Raw genomic sequence first — 17,842 nt, 5'->3', positions numbered from 1 at the left:
AAGGCCTAGGAATCTGTTTTTAACAAGCTGTCCTGGTGATTTAGATGCTCTCTAAAGTCTGAGAAACTCTGGCTTGAGGGACTGCACTTCTGTCTGAATTCAGGGCATTTGAAGGCTTTTTTAAGGAAATGATGATAGAAGTAAGTGGAGTTTTTGTTGTGTGTATTCCTTACAGGAAAAATAGGGCTTCCCAGGTGGCGCTAGTGGTAAATAACCCATCTACCAGTGCAGGAGACATAAGAGACATGGGTTTGATCTCTGGGTCAGGAAGATTCGCTGGAGGAGGGCAAGGCAACCCATTTCAGTATTCTTGCCTGGAGAATCCCATGGACAGAGGAGCCTGGTGGGCTACAGTCCATAGGGTTGCAGAGTCAGACACGGCTGAAGTGACTTAGCACACATGCACTAGGAAAATATAGATTAGCAACACTACATTGCTTTTGTTGGCCTGGGAAGGCCAAAGGTCAAAGGCTATCCAATGTTCAAATTTTGTTATTTTATTTTGTCTTCCAGTTCATGTTAACAACTGCCGATCAATACAGGATGTAAGTGAGGGAACTACATGTCTTAGAAAGCTGATGACAGTGAAACTATGGGGTTAAAATATGGCACTCAGACCTGAGCTCCGCTTTGGAGATATGGTTCTAGCAGGTCACAGGCCAGTGAGACTTGCATCTTGTTTACCTGAACCCCAAGCACCCACGAGTACAAAAGCGTGAGACTATACTCGCTTCCCAAAGAGCCATCTCACAAGGCTGGTTCCTAGTGTACACCCACCCTGGGTCTATGCAGATGGTGTTTTCGAACTATTTAAATGGGCATGTTCTTTCTTTTTTGGCCTCACTGCTCAGCATGTGTGATCTCAATTCCCTGACCAGGGATCAAACCCTTGCCCCTGCACTGGAAAGAGTAATCTTAACCACTGGACTGCCAGGAAAGTCCCTTATTGTTCTTGTTCGGTTGCTCAGTCGTGTCTGACTCTTTGCAAACCCGTGGACTGTAGCCGCCCGGCTCATCTGTCCATGGGATTTCCCAGGCAAGAATACTGGAGTGGGTTGCCATTTCTTCCTGCAGGGGATCTTCCCAACCCAGGGATCCAACCCACGTCTCCTGCATTGGCAGGCAGATTCCATACCACTGAGCCACCAAGGAAGCCCAGGAAAGTCCCTGGGCATGTTCTTTTGCAAGGCTTCTGATCACTTTGTATGGGTGTGCCAGGAGGGAGGGGCAGGAGCAGGTGTAGCTGGGGACACAGAGCATCAGCTTCATTGCGTTAGCACTCAGCTCGCTTTGTTCTCAATATTGAGGCAACGAAGACTCCTTGTAATTTCAGGGCACAGGGGGAAATAGTAACTAATATTTAAAGTTTAGAAATTAAGATGAACACGCAGCCTCTGGTTACCTATTGATCCATTCCTGGGTTATTTTTTAAAAGCAAATCAGCCAGCTGTGCTGACACTCAGTGTGTTCATCTTGCCTACTTTATCATGCTGTCAGCGCGCCATGATCTAGTGGATACCAAAGGCAATAAATTAGGGGCGGTTGTTGTGGCTGAGTGGTCATACTTGCCTCTTTTTTTAAATTATTCTACATTTGTGCAAATATTATTTCACTGTGGATGTATTTCAACCTTGGAATATTTCAACCTTGGGATTAGAGAGGTTCAGGGGAATGTATTTTAGCTACCCATCTCCCCAGTGTGGTAAGGGAAAGCTGGGGCAGACTGAAGTCTAATCTGACCCCCAGCTGGCTGACCAGTGACCAATGCTGGAGCAACCCAGCCTGAGCACCCTGCTGTATGCCATCCTGTGTGCCAGCTTTTAACAGCATGGATCTGAGTGTATATAATAGGAGGGACCTAGTGAAAGGCTCAGAAAAGACCCTTGTGTGGTACACACAAAGGGGTATAAACTCACATAGATGGGATCTTATACCTTTGTTAGTTTACAGTCAGTAGTGAGAAAATATCCTCAAAATAACCTAGCCTGTTCCAGTCCATATTAGTAGCATTTTCTCAAACTTCCCCTGCATAAAACCTTGTGCAACCATTATACCAACAGGTGAGGACCCCATCAGCTAAAATCTGTGATACTCACTGGCATCATAGATACTTGCCCCTAACTTTTTGCTAAATAGAACAAAAGAATTGCTAAATGTCATGAAGCACAGTGACAACCAGAAATAGAAACATGGGAATTATTAGCTCTACAAGCCTAAACTCTTCTCCCAGAACAGAATCTTTATTTTAGCTGAATTAGCTAAATACCTAAGCCCAGTGAATCAACAGAAATGACTCATTTTAAATCTTTGTTGGCAAGGAAGTCTAGACCTGTGCAAAGAGAACAGCTGGGTCAGACAGAGCCAGTTCGGGGCTGTGGGAAATTTCTGGAAGGCCAAGAGTATCTGAGCTCATAGTCATAATGTATCTCGCTTCCACGCGCTGCTCTTGGATATTCAGAGCCCTGGAAAATGCAGAAGTAGTGAGGGTCTCATCCCATACTTGCCAGCCCCAGTAGCTCCGCACAGAACACAAAGTATGGAGATCCTGGTTCGATTTGACTCTGAACTCCACAACTTCCGTTTTTGTGGCTCTCAGGACCTCACTTGACCTGTCTCTGCCTCAGATTTCTCATCTGTTAAATGGACACAATTCAATTTATTCCACCTTCATCATGATATTGTTATAAAGAACTACCAAGATAGCACACGTGAAGCACATTGCAGCATGAAAAGTTTATGAAGACAAGAAATTATTAGTCTTCAAGCATGACACTTTAACCCCACCCCTGATTTCCAGATTGTGAAAGCCAGAGTGGCTGCTCCTTGACGGGCAGAGTAATGAGGCAGAAGCTCCTAGTGGCACCCCTGAGAGTGCTGATTCAACAGGACCAAAACCTCACTTAGGAATCATCAGGGTAGATTACTGGTGGTTGACATTATAAGTGACTTCCTGATCCAAACCTTTTGGGGTTTAACCAGTGATCATCTTGAATATATACTGGGCGAAACCCAGCCATTGAAAATATGGGAGGAATTGCTGATTCAGCAACCCTCATTCAGAGGGAATCTCAAAACTTAGAATAAGAGTAACTGAAGTTCAACTTCCTTGTCTCAAAACAAGGCTGAAATTCTCCTTGCTTTCCATGAGATTTCTTCTGTCTTGCTTCTGTCCTGAACATGAAAGAGGAACATATTAGAGCCAGGAAATTCAGTCTATCCAAAGTAACCAGTCCAGAAACTGCTAGAGAGGCAGTCCAGGACTGGAGCAGCTGCGGTTGTCTTTGGTGCCCTTGGCCTTTGAACTTCTCTCTCAGCTTTCCACCTCCTTCCTCCCAGCCCCTGTCTAGGAGGTTCTGGAGAATCAGACCCTGAAACAAGCATACAGATGTGGTGATCTACTAGGGAGTAAGAAAGAGGAAAGCGTGAGGAGAAGTTAAGAGTGTGAGTTCAGGCAGAGTTCCAACCTCAGCCTAACATCATGGGGAGCTCTGAGCATAGACACCTTAGGGTTTGCTCCACTGAAGCTGAGCTTTCTTAGGCCTGTACACTCAAGAAGCCCTTCGAGAAAGTCCATTTGTTAGTTGCTTGGTTGTGTCCGACTCTGTGACACTGTGGACTGAAGAGCCCTCCAGGCTTCTCTGTCCATGGGATTCTCCAGGCAAGAATACTGGAGTGGATTGCCATTTCCTTCTCCAGGGGACCTTCCCAACCTAGGAATTGAGCCCAGGTCTCCTGCATGTTAGGCGGATTCTTTACCACGTGAGCCACCAGGGAATCCCATGGCAGGTTGTGAATGTGCAGGCGCTTCTGTGCAAGTGCAGGCCGAGGGCCTCCCGTAGCCCTTGGATAGCTCTCGGAAGAGAGCGGCAGACTCTTAGAAGTTAAGGAACCTAGAATCTGGGGAAAGGGTGCATGGCAGTGGGAGAAGGGACTGAAGCGGGGATCTGGACACGGCTCAAAGTCCAGTACCCACTCTAGTGTCAGCTCTTTGCTCCAAAACTACCCTTCTCCTGCCTTCTTGCTTCTCTGACAGCTGTTTTCAAGTCAGAAGAAGAGTTATGGCAAGTCATGTTTCTGCCTGCTTGAATGGCATCAATAGCTTTACTTGTAGGGTTTTAGCCAAGCTCCATATTGTAGCATATGAAGCCTCCCTGACCTGGCCAGGCCAGCTTCTCGGGGATCATCAGTTGCCCTGCTCAGGTTCAGCCCTATGTGTTGGTTAAATCTTCTGTTTTCTGTAGCTAAAATAATTATCATAATCACAACATCTTACTTAGCATTACTTCCCCTTATGCTAGGCACTAGTTTATGTACTTTACTCACATTAACTAATTTGATCCTCAGAAGTATCCCATAATATAGGTAAAATCACCATCTTTATTTTACAGATAAAAGATCCAAAGCAAAATAATGTTTTCCGATAACCAGTATACCTTAACTGATGTGCCAACCAAACAGCCATTCTTAGGAATATAGTAAAGTGCACCATTGCAGGAATAATTAACAATGGCTTAGAAAAGGAAAGCTGCTTTGATACCAACAGTAATTTGTGAAGACTGTGTAGTTTAATTTTCTCCTATAATAGAGTGGTAGCCATGATCAACAAGGGAGATAGTACAGATGTGATGTGTCTTCTCTCCTCTGCTCAATAAAATATTTTCAAGGGCTTATGCCACATGATGGAAGAGAACCAAGAAACAGACCTGCGTCCTGTTTCAGAGGACTTGTAACCCAGAAGGGAAGATAAGACATCCATATAGATAGCTGTAATATCACCCTGCTTCAAACCTTGCCATCTGTGTAACCCATTCTTCACACTGAAAGGAGAATCATTTTTAATTTTTCTGTGAAGCAATCTGAGGATGTCAGGATCCTGCTGTAAACGTCTTTTAATGCCTCTCTGTGACCTCAAAGTCCAGACTCCTTACACTGGCTGACAAGGCCTCTCATGAGCTAGACCTGCCAATCTCTCCAACCTTATTTCTCACCGATACCCCACGTCCCCTCTGTCATACAGAATTGCTTGCAGTACCCGGAAGAAATAGGATCTGTCTCTCGTCTTCAGATCTTCCTGCTTGTTGTCTTGACTACTTATACCTGTTCTTAGAAGACATCCATGATCTCCCAAGACTGTAATAGGAACCATACCTTCATGTTCCATAGTTTCTGGTACTTACCCATCTTACTGCACATATTCACTGCTTTGCACATTTCTTTTAGCCTAAGGAAGGAAGATAAAAGGAGTGATTAATGTCATTGACCTGGGACACCCTATCAAACACTTTCTGATAGGGAATGTGTCACTTTTTATCACCTCTAAAAAAAAACTGACAAATATATTCATCAAATTTGTACATAATATTAAATAAGATAGGGTTACCAGAATTCGAGAGGTGAGGAAAATAGAAAGTGCACTTGAAAGATTAGAAAATGATTTCATCAACAAAGCTGAAATGTTGTATGGCAAACACCCAGTTGTCCTCCCAAGAACACAAATCCAGTAACACAAATATAGGCTAGCTAAGCATAAATATAGTGGAAAAACACTTAGGATGCATAACTAACCGTGAGATAAAGTGAATCAGCAATGAAGTGCCATTACAGAAAGAAAATGCAAGACAAATTCATATTTCCCAGATGCATTAAATGAGGTTTGATATATTCGGCTGGGAAGGGATTTTACCTCCACCATGGCTTCAGCAGAGTGGAGCATCCATTTTCAGTCACTGAGTCATAAACTAATAAAATGTATTTTGAGGAAGTATTGAAGAAAATGGGGTTATTTAGCGTAGACTGGAGAAAGGAATTACTGTTTCTGAGAAGCAGTGTCTAGATTTTTAAAATCTGCTCCAATTAACATGCTACATTAATGAACATTATCTCATTCAGCCTTGCAAGTTCAATATTATTGTCACCATTTCACAGATTTTCTTTTCTTTTTTATGAGAAGGTTCAATTGTTTTTTTGTGTGTGTTCAGGAAAGAACAAATGAGCTCAAGGTTCTGGTAGACAAATCATTTTTCTCCCAAAGATTCTTTCAGGGAAAAAGCTTACTTGTGGGGAAGAAAAATAATTCCAAGCCAAAGCCATTTACCTAGCTTATGCCCTAATGGTTATATGCTGCAATAATTTTTAAGTGATTAAAGTGAATGAATGCATAGTCGCAGACAGTGATTAAATATTTAGGTTAGTCAATACTGAAAGCTGTAAAAACCTTTCTCCTTAAGAAGATAGGCAGTCATCTGCCAAGCATGGTTTAGATGGGTAAATTCCACATTTTTGTTGTTTCCACCTTGATTAATGAAATATCTGCTGAAAATATATACAAAATATGAACATTTATTTATAAATTACATGGATGATTATGTGCTACTAATCTTTATATAACATTTACAAAAAGGAACTTTTAAGGATATGATGAACTATAAACAACTACAACTTCATATATTTTCTTGCTTTCCCCCAGTATAATGATTTGCATAGCCCTGAGGTAGTCAGTCTCACTTTGGAGACCACTAATGTAGACATCCATTAGCTAGATTTCTCAGGGCTGGGAAAGGCAAGGGATTATGAAAAGCCAGGAGGAGGGGGAGAGGAGAGAGAAAGAGGAAGAAAGAGGGGAGAAAGGCAGAGACAGAAGACAGACAGAGATTGAGCACTGGCAGACTTTTTAAAGATACAGCTTGCGCCTAGATCATCACCTTTCAGGCAGATAGCCTTCTGAAGCCAGAAGACCTCTTCAGTCAGACTGATAAGAGTTGACCCCTGGGAATGAATATGCATTGCTCACCCGGGGAGGTTGTGAAGGGAGGGAAGAAAGTATTGGCTTTGTTGGAAATTAAGGCTCTATCAAAGTCTACTTCCCTAACAAACCCTCCCTACAGTGTTCTTGCCTGGAGAATCCCAGGGACAGGGGAGCCTGGTGGGCTGCCATCTGTAGGGTCGCACAGGGTCAGACACAACTGATGCGACTTAGCAGCAGCAGCAGCAACAAACCCAGGGACAGAAGAATAGGCATGGAGTTCCCTGGTCTGTGACATAGAACGATGTGAGTTCTCTGAGTGTGTGACATCCTCCTAGGAGTGTGTCACTGATACTCCAACTGGGAAGTGCTCTTCTTAATAAAAGCGGCCAGTATACTGTGTAGATATCTGTGTAGTCTATCTACCTGAAGAAAGTCTTTCTTCATGACTATTGGCATCAGCTTCCCAAAGGCTCTGAGAAACTGAAGTCATTCAATAAAACCCTACATTTGTCATCTTAAGAAAAAAAAAAAAAGGTAAGAATTGCAATAGTTTCCCATGACCAAGAAGCCAAGAAAGATGGATTCAAGAAGGGCCCTGAAACAGTAGGTTTGCTCTTGCTGTGGCTGCTGCTGTCATTGTTTTCCTGAATTGCCCTTCTCCACACACCTTTCCTGGGTTTTCCGCGTCCATTTTTGTATTCTGTTAATTTTGGAAATGTATGACAAGTCCTCTTATTCAGAAGGATTGGATGTTAAACAAGTAAATGGAGTCAGCCTTGAATTACCTACCAAAAAAATACAGTGCTTTGACTGATGGAGATGTTCCAAAATGCATGCCGTATTCTATGTAAGGGATGTTCAGAATTTAATTTCCTGATATTTAAAATCATTTGACAGAGCAAGAGGCACAAAGGAATACTTAACAGTCAGGACATCATATGAAACAGGAAAGAGAAAGAATTCCTTACCAGAAAAGTTTAATTCGATGAAAGCCAGCTGGTAGCAGAAAGAGAACTCAGTTTCTCACCACAGGAAGCTCTCCTTGTTTAGAAAGATGAGTGGACAGCTTTCTCAGGTGGTGGCACTGACTTGCTTAGCAATTATTGCCGACCTCCTCCCACCCTGGTGATGTGGGTTGAAGTTGGGGAGAAGGTGTAAAGAAACAAAAATAAATGCATCTTTGCCTTCAACATGGTTTATTCACGATCCATTTATAGCAAGTGCTGCTTTGAGATGAGTGTAGATCTTGGAACACCACTGAGAGTATTTAAAATATCCAATAAACAAAAACCAAAGTGATGTGGAATTAAGTAAATGGAATTATTAATTGATCACATTGATCTGTCATCCAGTGTTGTTGTTTTTTTTTTTTCAGTTTGACCATGGTTAAAATTCTAGCTCTGACCCTATCGAGGAGGGCATGGCCACCCACTCAAGTATTCTTGCCTAGAGAATCCCATGGACAGAAGAGCCTGGCAGGAAGTAATCCATAAGGTCACAAAGTCGAACACAACTGAAGTGACTGAGCAGAGCACACAGCACATCCTAAGTATATACCTCATACACGAGAGTGGTGAATACCAGAACACTGAATATATTTATGTTGGTGCTCAATGATTTTTTTAAAATAAATCCCTCAAATTACTTGCCTACTTCAAATTTTTGTAGAGTAAGTGAGAAAAAAAGAGCCTTTGTTAAACATATACATGTACAACTGAATTTTCAACAGAACAGTTATTTTTCCTCCCAGGGTAATATTGTAAGACAGCAGATTTGTCTATGAAATTTGAGGATAAGTATTGTTAGTATATTGGAACTTCAACGCCTATTTCACATTCTCTACCTACAACAAAACCCTTGTGCACACCAGGACCTAGGGAAAGAAGCGGTGATCCCCACAAGAGACTGAGCCAGACCTGCATTTGAGTGTTTGAGTGTCTCCTGCAGAGGCACAGGTTAGCAGTGACCTGTGGAGACAGGGGCTCTGGTTGCAGCACACCCGGGAGGCATGGTGCGTGGCATAAGTCCTCTTGGAGGAGGTCGCTGTTAGCTCCACCATAGAGCTGCCGAGCAGATGACCGACAAACTGGAGAACAATTATACCAGAGACGTTCTCTCACTTCTGGAAAAGTTCGAGGGCCCACAACAGATTTCCCAACCTGGAAATCCGGTAAGGGACAGAGAACCCCCATGGTGTTTGACTTTGAAGGCCAGTGGGATTTGATTACAGAACTTCCACAACAGTCCTGGGATCTGCAGCTTGCTGGCATAAGTCCTTTTGAAGGAGGTTGCCATTGCCGCCATTACATCTACCACAGTTTGACCGCAGACCAAACTAGAGGAAGGGAACACAGCCTTACCCATAAGCAGAAAATTGGATGAAAGGTTTACTGAGCATGGCCCAGCTCACCAGAGTAAGACCCAGTTTACCCCACAACCACTTTCTCCCATCAGGAAGCTCCCACAAGCCTCTTATCCTCATCCATCAGAGAGCAGACAGAATGAAAACCACAATCACAGAAAACTAACCAAACTGATCACATGGATCACAGGCTTGTCTAACTCAATGAAACTGTGAGCCATGCAGTGTAGGGCCACCCAAGATTGACAGGTCATGGTGGAGAGTTCTGAAAACAAGTGGCCCACTGGAAAAGGGAATAGCAGACCACTTCAACATTCTTGCCTTAAGAACCCCGTGAATAGTATGAAAAGGCAAAAAGATACGACACTGAAAGATGAACTCCCCAGGTGGGTAGGTGCCTAATATGCTACTGGAGGAGAGTAGAGAAATAGCTCCAGAAGGAATGACGAGGCTGAGCCAAAGTAAAAACAGTGCCCAGATATAGATGTGTCTGGTGGTGAAAGTAAAGTCAGATGCTGTAAAGAACAATATTGCATAGGAATCTAGATTGTTAGATCCATCAATCAAGGTAAATTGGAAGCGATCAAACAGGAGATTGCAAGAGTGAACATCAACATTTTAGGAGTCAGTGAACTAAAATGGACTCGAATGGACAAATTTAATTCAGATGACCATTACATCTACTACTGTGGGCAAGAATCCTATAGAGGAAATGGAGTAGCCCGCATAGTCAGCAAGAGAATCCAAAGTGCAGTACTTGGGTGCAATCTCAAAAATGACTGAACGATCTCTGTTCCGTTCCAAGGCAAACCATTCAGTATCACAGTTATCCAAGTCCGTGCCACAACCACTAATGCCAACGAAGCTGAAGTTGAATGGTTCTATGAAGACATACAAGACCTTCTAGAACTAACACCAAAAAACGATGTCCTTTTCATCATAGGGGACTGGAATGCAGAAGTAGGAAGTCATGAGATACCTGGAGTAACAGGCAAATTTGGCCTTGGAGGACAAAATGAAGTAGGGAAAAGGCTTACAGAGTTTTGCCAAGAGAATGCACTGGTAATAGCAAACACGCTCTTCCAACAACACAAGAGATGATTCTACACATGGACATCACCAAATGGTCAATACAGAAATCAGACTGATTATATTCTTTGCAGCCAAAAATGGAGAAACTCTATACAGTCAGCAAAAACAAGACTGGGAGTTGACTGTAGCTCAGATCATGAACTCCTTATTGCAAAATTCAGACTTAAATTGAAGAAAGTGGGGAAAACCACTAGGCCATTCAGGTATGACCTAAATCAAATTCTTTATAATTATACAGTGGATGTGACAAATAGATTCAAAGGATTAGCTTCAGTAGACAGAGTACCTGAAGAACTATTGTCAGAGGTTCATAACATTGTACAGGAAGTGGTGATCAAAACCATCTCCAAGAAAAAGAAATGCAAAAAGGAAAAATGGTTTTCTGAGGAGTCCTTACAAATAGCTGAGAAAAGAGAAACTAAAGGCAGACGAGAAAAGGAAAGATACACCCATCTGAATGCAGAGTTCCAAAGAAGAGCAAGGACAGATGAGAAAGCCTTCCAAATGATCAATACAAAGTAATAGAGAAAAACAATAGAACGAGAAAGACTAGAGATCTCTTCAAGAAAATTAGAGATACCAAGGGAACATTTCATGCAAAGATGGGCACAATAAAGGACAGAAACGGTATGAACCTAACAGAAGCAGATGTTAAGAAGACGTGGCAAGAATACACAGAAGAACTGTACAAAAGAGATGTTAATGACATACATAACCACGATGGCGTGGTCACTGACCTAGAGCCAGACATCCTGGAATGTGAAGTCAAGTGGGCCTTAGAAAGCATCACTATGAACAAAGCTAGTGGAGGTGATGGAATTCCAGCTGAGCTATTTCAAACCCTAAAAGATGATGCTGTGCAAGTGCTGCACTCAATATGCCAGCAAATTTGGAAAAATCAGCAGTGGCCACAGGATTGGAAAAGGTCGGTTTTCATTCCAATCCCAAAGAAAGGCAATGCCAAAGAATGTTCAAACTACTGCACAATTGTACTCATTCCACATGGTAACAAAGTAATGCTCAAAATTCTCCAAGGTAGGCTTCAACAATACATGAACTGAGAACTTCCAGATGTTCAAGCTGGATTTAAAAAAGGTAGGGAACCAGAGATCAAATTGTCAACATCTGTTGGATCATAGAAAAATCATAGAAGTCCAGAAAAACATCTATTTCTGCTTCATTGACTATGCCAAAGCCTTTGACTGTGTGGATCACAACAAACTATGGAAAATTCTTCAAGAAATGGGAATACCAGACCACCTTACCTGCCTCCTGAGAAACCTGTATGCAAGTCAAGAAGCAACAGCTAGAATCAGACATAGAACAATGGACTGGTTCAAAATTGAGAAAGAAGTACATCCAATCTGTATATTGTCACCCTGCTTATTTAACTTATATGTAGAGTACATTATGTGAAATGCCAGGCTGGATGAAGCATAAGCCAGAATCAAGATTGCTGAGAGAAATATCAATAACCTCAGATATGCAGATGACACCACCCTTATGGCAGAAAGTGAAGAGGAACTAAAAAGCCTCTTGATGAAAGTGAAAGAGGAGAGTGAAAAAGTTGGCTTAAAGCTCAACATTCGGAAAACGAAGATCATGGCATCCAGTCCCATCACTTCATGGGAAATAGATGGGGAAACAGTGGAAACAGTGTCAGACTTTATTTTCTTGGGCTCAAATATCACTGCAGATGGTGACTGAAGCCATGAAATTAAAAGATGCTTGCTCCTTGGAAAAAAAGGTATGAAAAACCTAGATAGCGTATTAAAAAGCAGAGATGCTCCTTTTCTGACAGAAGTTCATAATAATCAAAGCTATGGTTTTTCTGGTAGTCATGTTTGGATGTGAGATTTGGACCATAAAGAAGGCCGAGTGCCAAAGAACTGATGCTTTTGAACTGTGGTGTTGGAGAAGACTCTTGAGAGTCCCTTGGACTGCAAGGAGATCAAACCAGTCAACCCTAAAGGAAATCCATCCTGAATATTCATTAGAAGGACTGATGCTGAAGCTGAATCTCCAATACTTTGGCCACCTGATTCAAAGAGCTGACTCGTTAGAAAAGACCCTGATGTTGGGAAAGATTGAAGGCAGAAGGAGAAGGGCACAACAGAGAACGAGATGGTTGGATGGCATCACTGACTCAATGGATATGAGTTTGGGCACGCTCCAGGAGACGGTGATGGACAGGGAAGCCTGGCATGCTATAGTCCACAGGGTTGCAAAGAATCAAACACGACTGAGCGACTGAACAACCAAAACCTACAACATTTGAGTCATGTTTCTAAACCCAGCCCACAGGCCCCCACCCTGTAGAGCCTTCTTCAATCCCCCAGCCAAAAGCAACTTATTGTTTATTTTATCTAAGTAGAATAGTAATGTATGTTCTTATCATATTTCCTTGTTTTATAACATATGCACCTGTTTTTCTGATCCTAGATATTGTTATAAATCTCTGTAGAAATTGGAATAAGTTTTCTTTCTCTTTGTAATCGCCATAAAATCCAATATAACCCCTGCTTTGTGTATAGAAGGTGATCAAGAGATATTTTACAGTGATTATCAACTTCAGCTATACTCAGACCCGCCTAGAGCACTTTATAAATTATCCATACCAAGAGACTACCAAGATCAACTAGACCAGAAACTAGATACAGAGCCCAAGAACTGGGACTTTTCAAAATGGTCCCCATGTATGAACTTTTTCCCCAGTTCCTGACCATGAGCTTCTAAAAGCTTGGAATTCCCTGAGTGATACAGCTGATAGAGATATCTTTTGTTCTAGTAAGATAGCTCTTGGTAGTCTCTATATAGCTTCAGGATATAAGCTGGTCACCAGAAAAATCAAGCCATGTTTAGAAGCTTGGACCTTTCAACCTCACCTCCAACATCCAGAGAAGAGGGACTGGAGCTTGAGTATGTCACCACTGGCAAGTGATTTAATTAACCTTATATATGCAGTGGGAACTTTATTAAAGCAAAAAGCCTAAATGATGAGGTTCAGAGAGCTTCCAGGCTGGTAATCGCATCCATGAGCTGGGAGGGTGCCACCCGTCGCGTCTCCATGGGACAGAGGCTCCTGCACTTGGGACCATTTTGGACATCATCCTGTGTACCACAGCATCTGGTGGTTGATTTGATTTGATTTCCTTTATAATCAACTAGTAAAAGTAACTAAAGTGTGTGCCTGAGTTCTCTGAGCTGTTTTGGCAAATTATCAAACCTAAAGAGAGGGTCATGGGAACACTTGATTTGTAACTAAGTCAGTCGAAAGTATAGAAGTTCCAGGACTTGTGATGGGTATCTGAAGAGATAGAAGTGGGGGCAGCCTTGTGGAACTGAGTCCTTAAGCTTTGAACTCTGGATAGTTGGTGTCAAAATTGAGTTGTTGAACGCACAATTGGTGTCCGAGAAATCAGGGCACCAGGGTGCCCACACCAGAGCATCAAAATGTGCAGCCAGAATTGGGGATTTTAGTTTTGACAGGCAGACAGCCATGTCAGCAGGTACACATGACAGATGTTATATATATTTTAACTAGATACAGGATGAGAGTCAGTCCATTCTCTGCTGGTTGTCAGTATCAATAAAGACTTCCCTTGACCAAAAAATAAAAATTTACAAAACTTAAATGCGAAACAGATCTCATTATGGAGGAAGATCATTTTATTTAGGGGCCTCAAGCACACATTGTTTTCACGGAGGTAATCTTGAATATTCAACATGTTCAAAATTCAATATTTCTTTTGCTCTCAAAATTGATGCAGATAGGGAGTGGGATTGACTGCAAACAGGGACAAGAAATCTTTCAGCAATGATGGAAATGTTATAAAACTGGGTTGTGGTTGTTGGATGCACACCTTTATAAATTTATTAAAAAATCATTCAATTATTAAAAATAAAACAGTAACAAGATAAATTATAAGGCACTATAGATAGAATTTACTCTTTCTTACATTAAGAGCAGTTTTTCAAACTTGAATTATACTCTTAAAAATTAATTTTGACCATGGATGAACCAGCATAACTCTCAGGGGGAACAAGTGCATATGCCTCTTTGCCCCTGCTGTAGCTCTTATTAAAGCCAAGTATGAGCAGAATTGTGATTGAAGTCCAAGCTGTTTGCCAGGTTCTCTCTGTTGCTTGAGCTCTTTCTCTCCCCTTCTCTCCTTTTCAATAGGACAAAATCCAGTATACTGACTTATTCACTTTGACCCTGGTGTAGTACTGCCTAGAAGAACCAGCAAAACTACAGTGGGTTCAAAAAAGAGCAATTCACCTCAGCCATGAGATATTCTTGTTGTTCAGTTCAGTTCAGTTCAGTCACTCAGTTGTGTCCGACTCTTTGCGACCCCATGAATCGCAGCACGCCAGGCCTCCCTGTCCATCACCAACTCTCAAAGTTCACTCAGACTCAGGGCCATTGAGTCGGTGATGCCATCCAGCCATCTCATCCTCTGTCGTTCCCTTCTCCTCCTGCCCCCAATCCCTCCCAGCATCAAAGTCTTTTCCAATGAGTCAACTCTTCACATGAGGTGGCCAAAGTCCTGGAGTTTCAGCTTTAGCATCATTCCTTCCAAAGAAATCCCAGGGTTGATCTCCTTCAGAATGGACTGGTTGGATCTCCTTGCAGTCCAAGGGACTCTCAAGAGTCTTCTCCAACACCACAGTTCAAAAGCATCAATTCTTCAGTGCTCAGCCTTCTTCACAGTCCAACTCTCCCATCCATATATGACTACTGGAAAAACCATAGCCTTGACTAGATGGACCTTAGTCGGCAAAGTAATGTCTCTGCTTTTGAATATACTTTCTAGGTTGCTCATAACTTTTCTTCCAAGGAGTAAGTGTCTTTTAATTTCATGGCTGCAATCACCATCTGCAGTGATTTTAGAGCCCCAAAAAATAAAGTCTGACACTGTTTCCCCATCTATTTCCCATGGAGTGATGGGACCGAATGTCATGATCTTTGTTTTCTGAATGTTGAGCTTAAGAGTCATGAAATCATATAAGAAGACAGTAGAAGAGGACTGGCCAGAAGGCGTCACGTGAGGTCTGGGTAATGGCAGAGATGGGAAGCCCTAAGATGTACTCTAGCCAAGAGGGGCAGGTTCAACTTAATGAAAGACCTGAAATATTCAGGAGACCATAACCAGAATATATCAGAGCAGAAAGGTTATGTTGCTGGCGCAAGCAGATAATCTGTAGGGTATATATTGCATTAGCAGATTTGATGAAGAATACGAGGGGAAAAATTCATTTAATATTGTATTGGTCTGGTGACTGGCAATCTATAATGCTTGTTTCTCAATTTTGTTTTGCTGATACATTTTCTTAGTTCCTGTGACTCTAGAACAACTAATTCATACCAGTTTTTCTCTGGGACTCCTTTGGAGAAATGATGATATGATAGGTGATGATGCCATTTGTTAGTAATATTCCCTGATAAAGTGAAACTCCTCTCTGAAGGCCTTGCACTAAAGAAGATAAAAGGGTGACTAAGACAAGTCAGCATGTGAAATTCTTTGAGATCCTTTAATGATAAGCATGGTTAAATTGAAGATTATTGTTAGACATTGTGTATAGCTCAATAGTCTTGATTAAACTTGAGATTTTTGGAATGATATCAGACTACTCAAGGCACTACATTAATAAAACAGACACTGGCACCCCTTAACAATGTAACAAATGTGTATGAATCATTTATACTTTTTTTTTCTATCAAATGATGTTTGACAATAATCAAATGATAATGAAATGTATAATTAATAATAAAAATGCCAACATCTGTTAGCTTGTTATTACAGACTGATTTTTCAGTGTACTATTTCAAATGTGTCACCATTAACCTAATTTATATTAAAATCTGCTAAATACAATCTGCTTTCATTAGTTGTTAATTTAGGTTGGCACATAACACCAAGGAGATGCTTCTGTCTCTGCTATCCCTCCCTATTTTTCCTTCCAGTCTGAACCAAAGATTCCCCCAAATGTCTTTAAAAACTGGCTGCCTCAACTCAAACATTCTGTCAGCAGATGGATCAGGTTGTTCTCAGCGGCAAATGATCAGTTCTCTGAGTCTGAGAAACTAGAAGCAGGTCTTGTAAAGAGTGTTGGCCCTCAGCTGCAGCCTTCTGACATCCTTCTGTCCAGTCACCTGCATGTCTTTGATATCCTGCCTCACTCACATCCACACACAGAGGCACCTGGAGCCTGGCCACTTTCTTAGTCTGGAGGAAATGACTGTGCTCCCACTAGATACCAGTCGGTGTGGGGTTTTAAGCTATATAGATTCTCAGGCACGTTCAATGATTGAGGACAAATCTCTTTAAAGGGGCAACCACTGTTGACCAGATATTTCCCACCAATGAAAAGCATGTGTATGAGATGAACCTAGAGCTTTTGAAGTGTCAGAAAGTAAGGATATGACTAAAATATTAACCAAAAAATTCAGCCAATATATTGATAGAGATATGGGAATGGGGCACAGAAACCAACGGAAAGCTCCCAATAGCCAAAGCTGGAACTCTTGGAGGAGCAAAGTAGTAATGTACTATTGACTTATAATTTAAAGTATAAAATAAATATCCATGAATATATGCCATTATAAATGAGTAACTGTGTTAATAAATGGGGAATAAGAGTCAAACCTCCCATACAGAAGATTCCAGGTAATTTATGGAGGTACCTCATCCTCAGGAAGGGGAACATGACTCCCCACTCCTTAAGATGCACATGGTGACTTCCTTCCCAAGAAGATAGAATGGAAAGGATGGAAAAAGTGTAAGTAACTTTACAGTGGAGAAACCTCACACCCTGCCTCAGCCAGGTGATCAACACCAACATTAGCAGTCAGAAATCATGTTGATGGTTTGTACCTTCGATAGGATGTGATGAAAATAGCACTTTACCTGTGTGGTCTTCTTTCCAGTAACACCCATAGCTCCCATCTTATCATATAAATCCCAACAGTGAGACATTATTCAAAATACCTGATGAGCTCTCCCCAAAACTGTCAATGTCATCACAAACAGTCTAAGAAACTGCCACAGTCAAGAGGAGCCTAAAAAGACCAACCTGAACATACTGGGTTGTCCTGAATGGAGTCTTGAAACAGAAAGGGAAAAGAACATCAGGTTAAAAACTAAGGACCTTAAACTATGGGCCTTAGTTAATATAACATTGCAAGATAGGTTCACTGATATTACAGATATATCATACTGATGTATGCTGTTAATACTAGGGACAACTGGGTGTGCGGATATGGGGGAAGTCTCTGTAGCTATCTCATAAATTTTCTGCATATCTAAAACTGTTCTAAAAATAAAGCCTACTTTAAAAAAAGCATGTGTGATTCTTTTTAGAAATATTGGGCATGAGGGATAATTCATAGTGTGAGGAAAAAACAGGCTGGAACCAAGGCGAGATTCCCATGTACGAGTCATCTCACCATCTGCAGGGAAAGCCCTGCAGATGGATGAAACAAGGTGTCTCAGGAAGAGAATTATAGAGAACTGGGTCTGCCTTTTAAGATACAAATGTGTGTCTGTTATTTTCAAAAGCTTGCTATGGTTTTAGAGCCACCCTTGAAATCCTGTCTAACTTCAGCTTAGAGTGAACTTGTGAAATGATCTGAGCCTGGA

Source organism: Budorcas taxicolor, chromosome 10, assembly GCF_023091745.1.
Source record: "Budorcas taxicolor isolate Tak-1 chromosome 10, Takin1.1, whole genome shotgun sequence".
Classification (NCBI taxonomy): domain Eukaryota; kingdom Metazoa; phylum Chordata; class Mammalia; order Artiodactyla; family Bovidae; genus Budorcas; species Budorcas taxicolor.
This window is presented reverse-complemented; position numbering follows the sequence as displayed.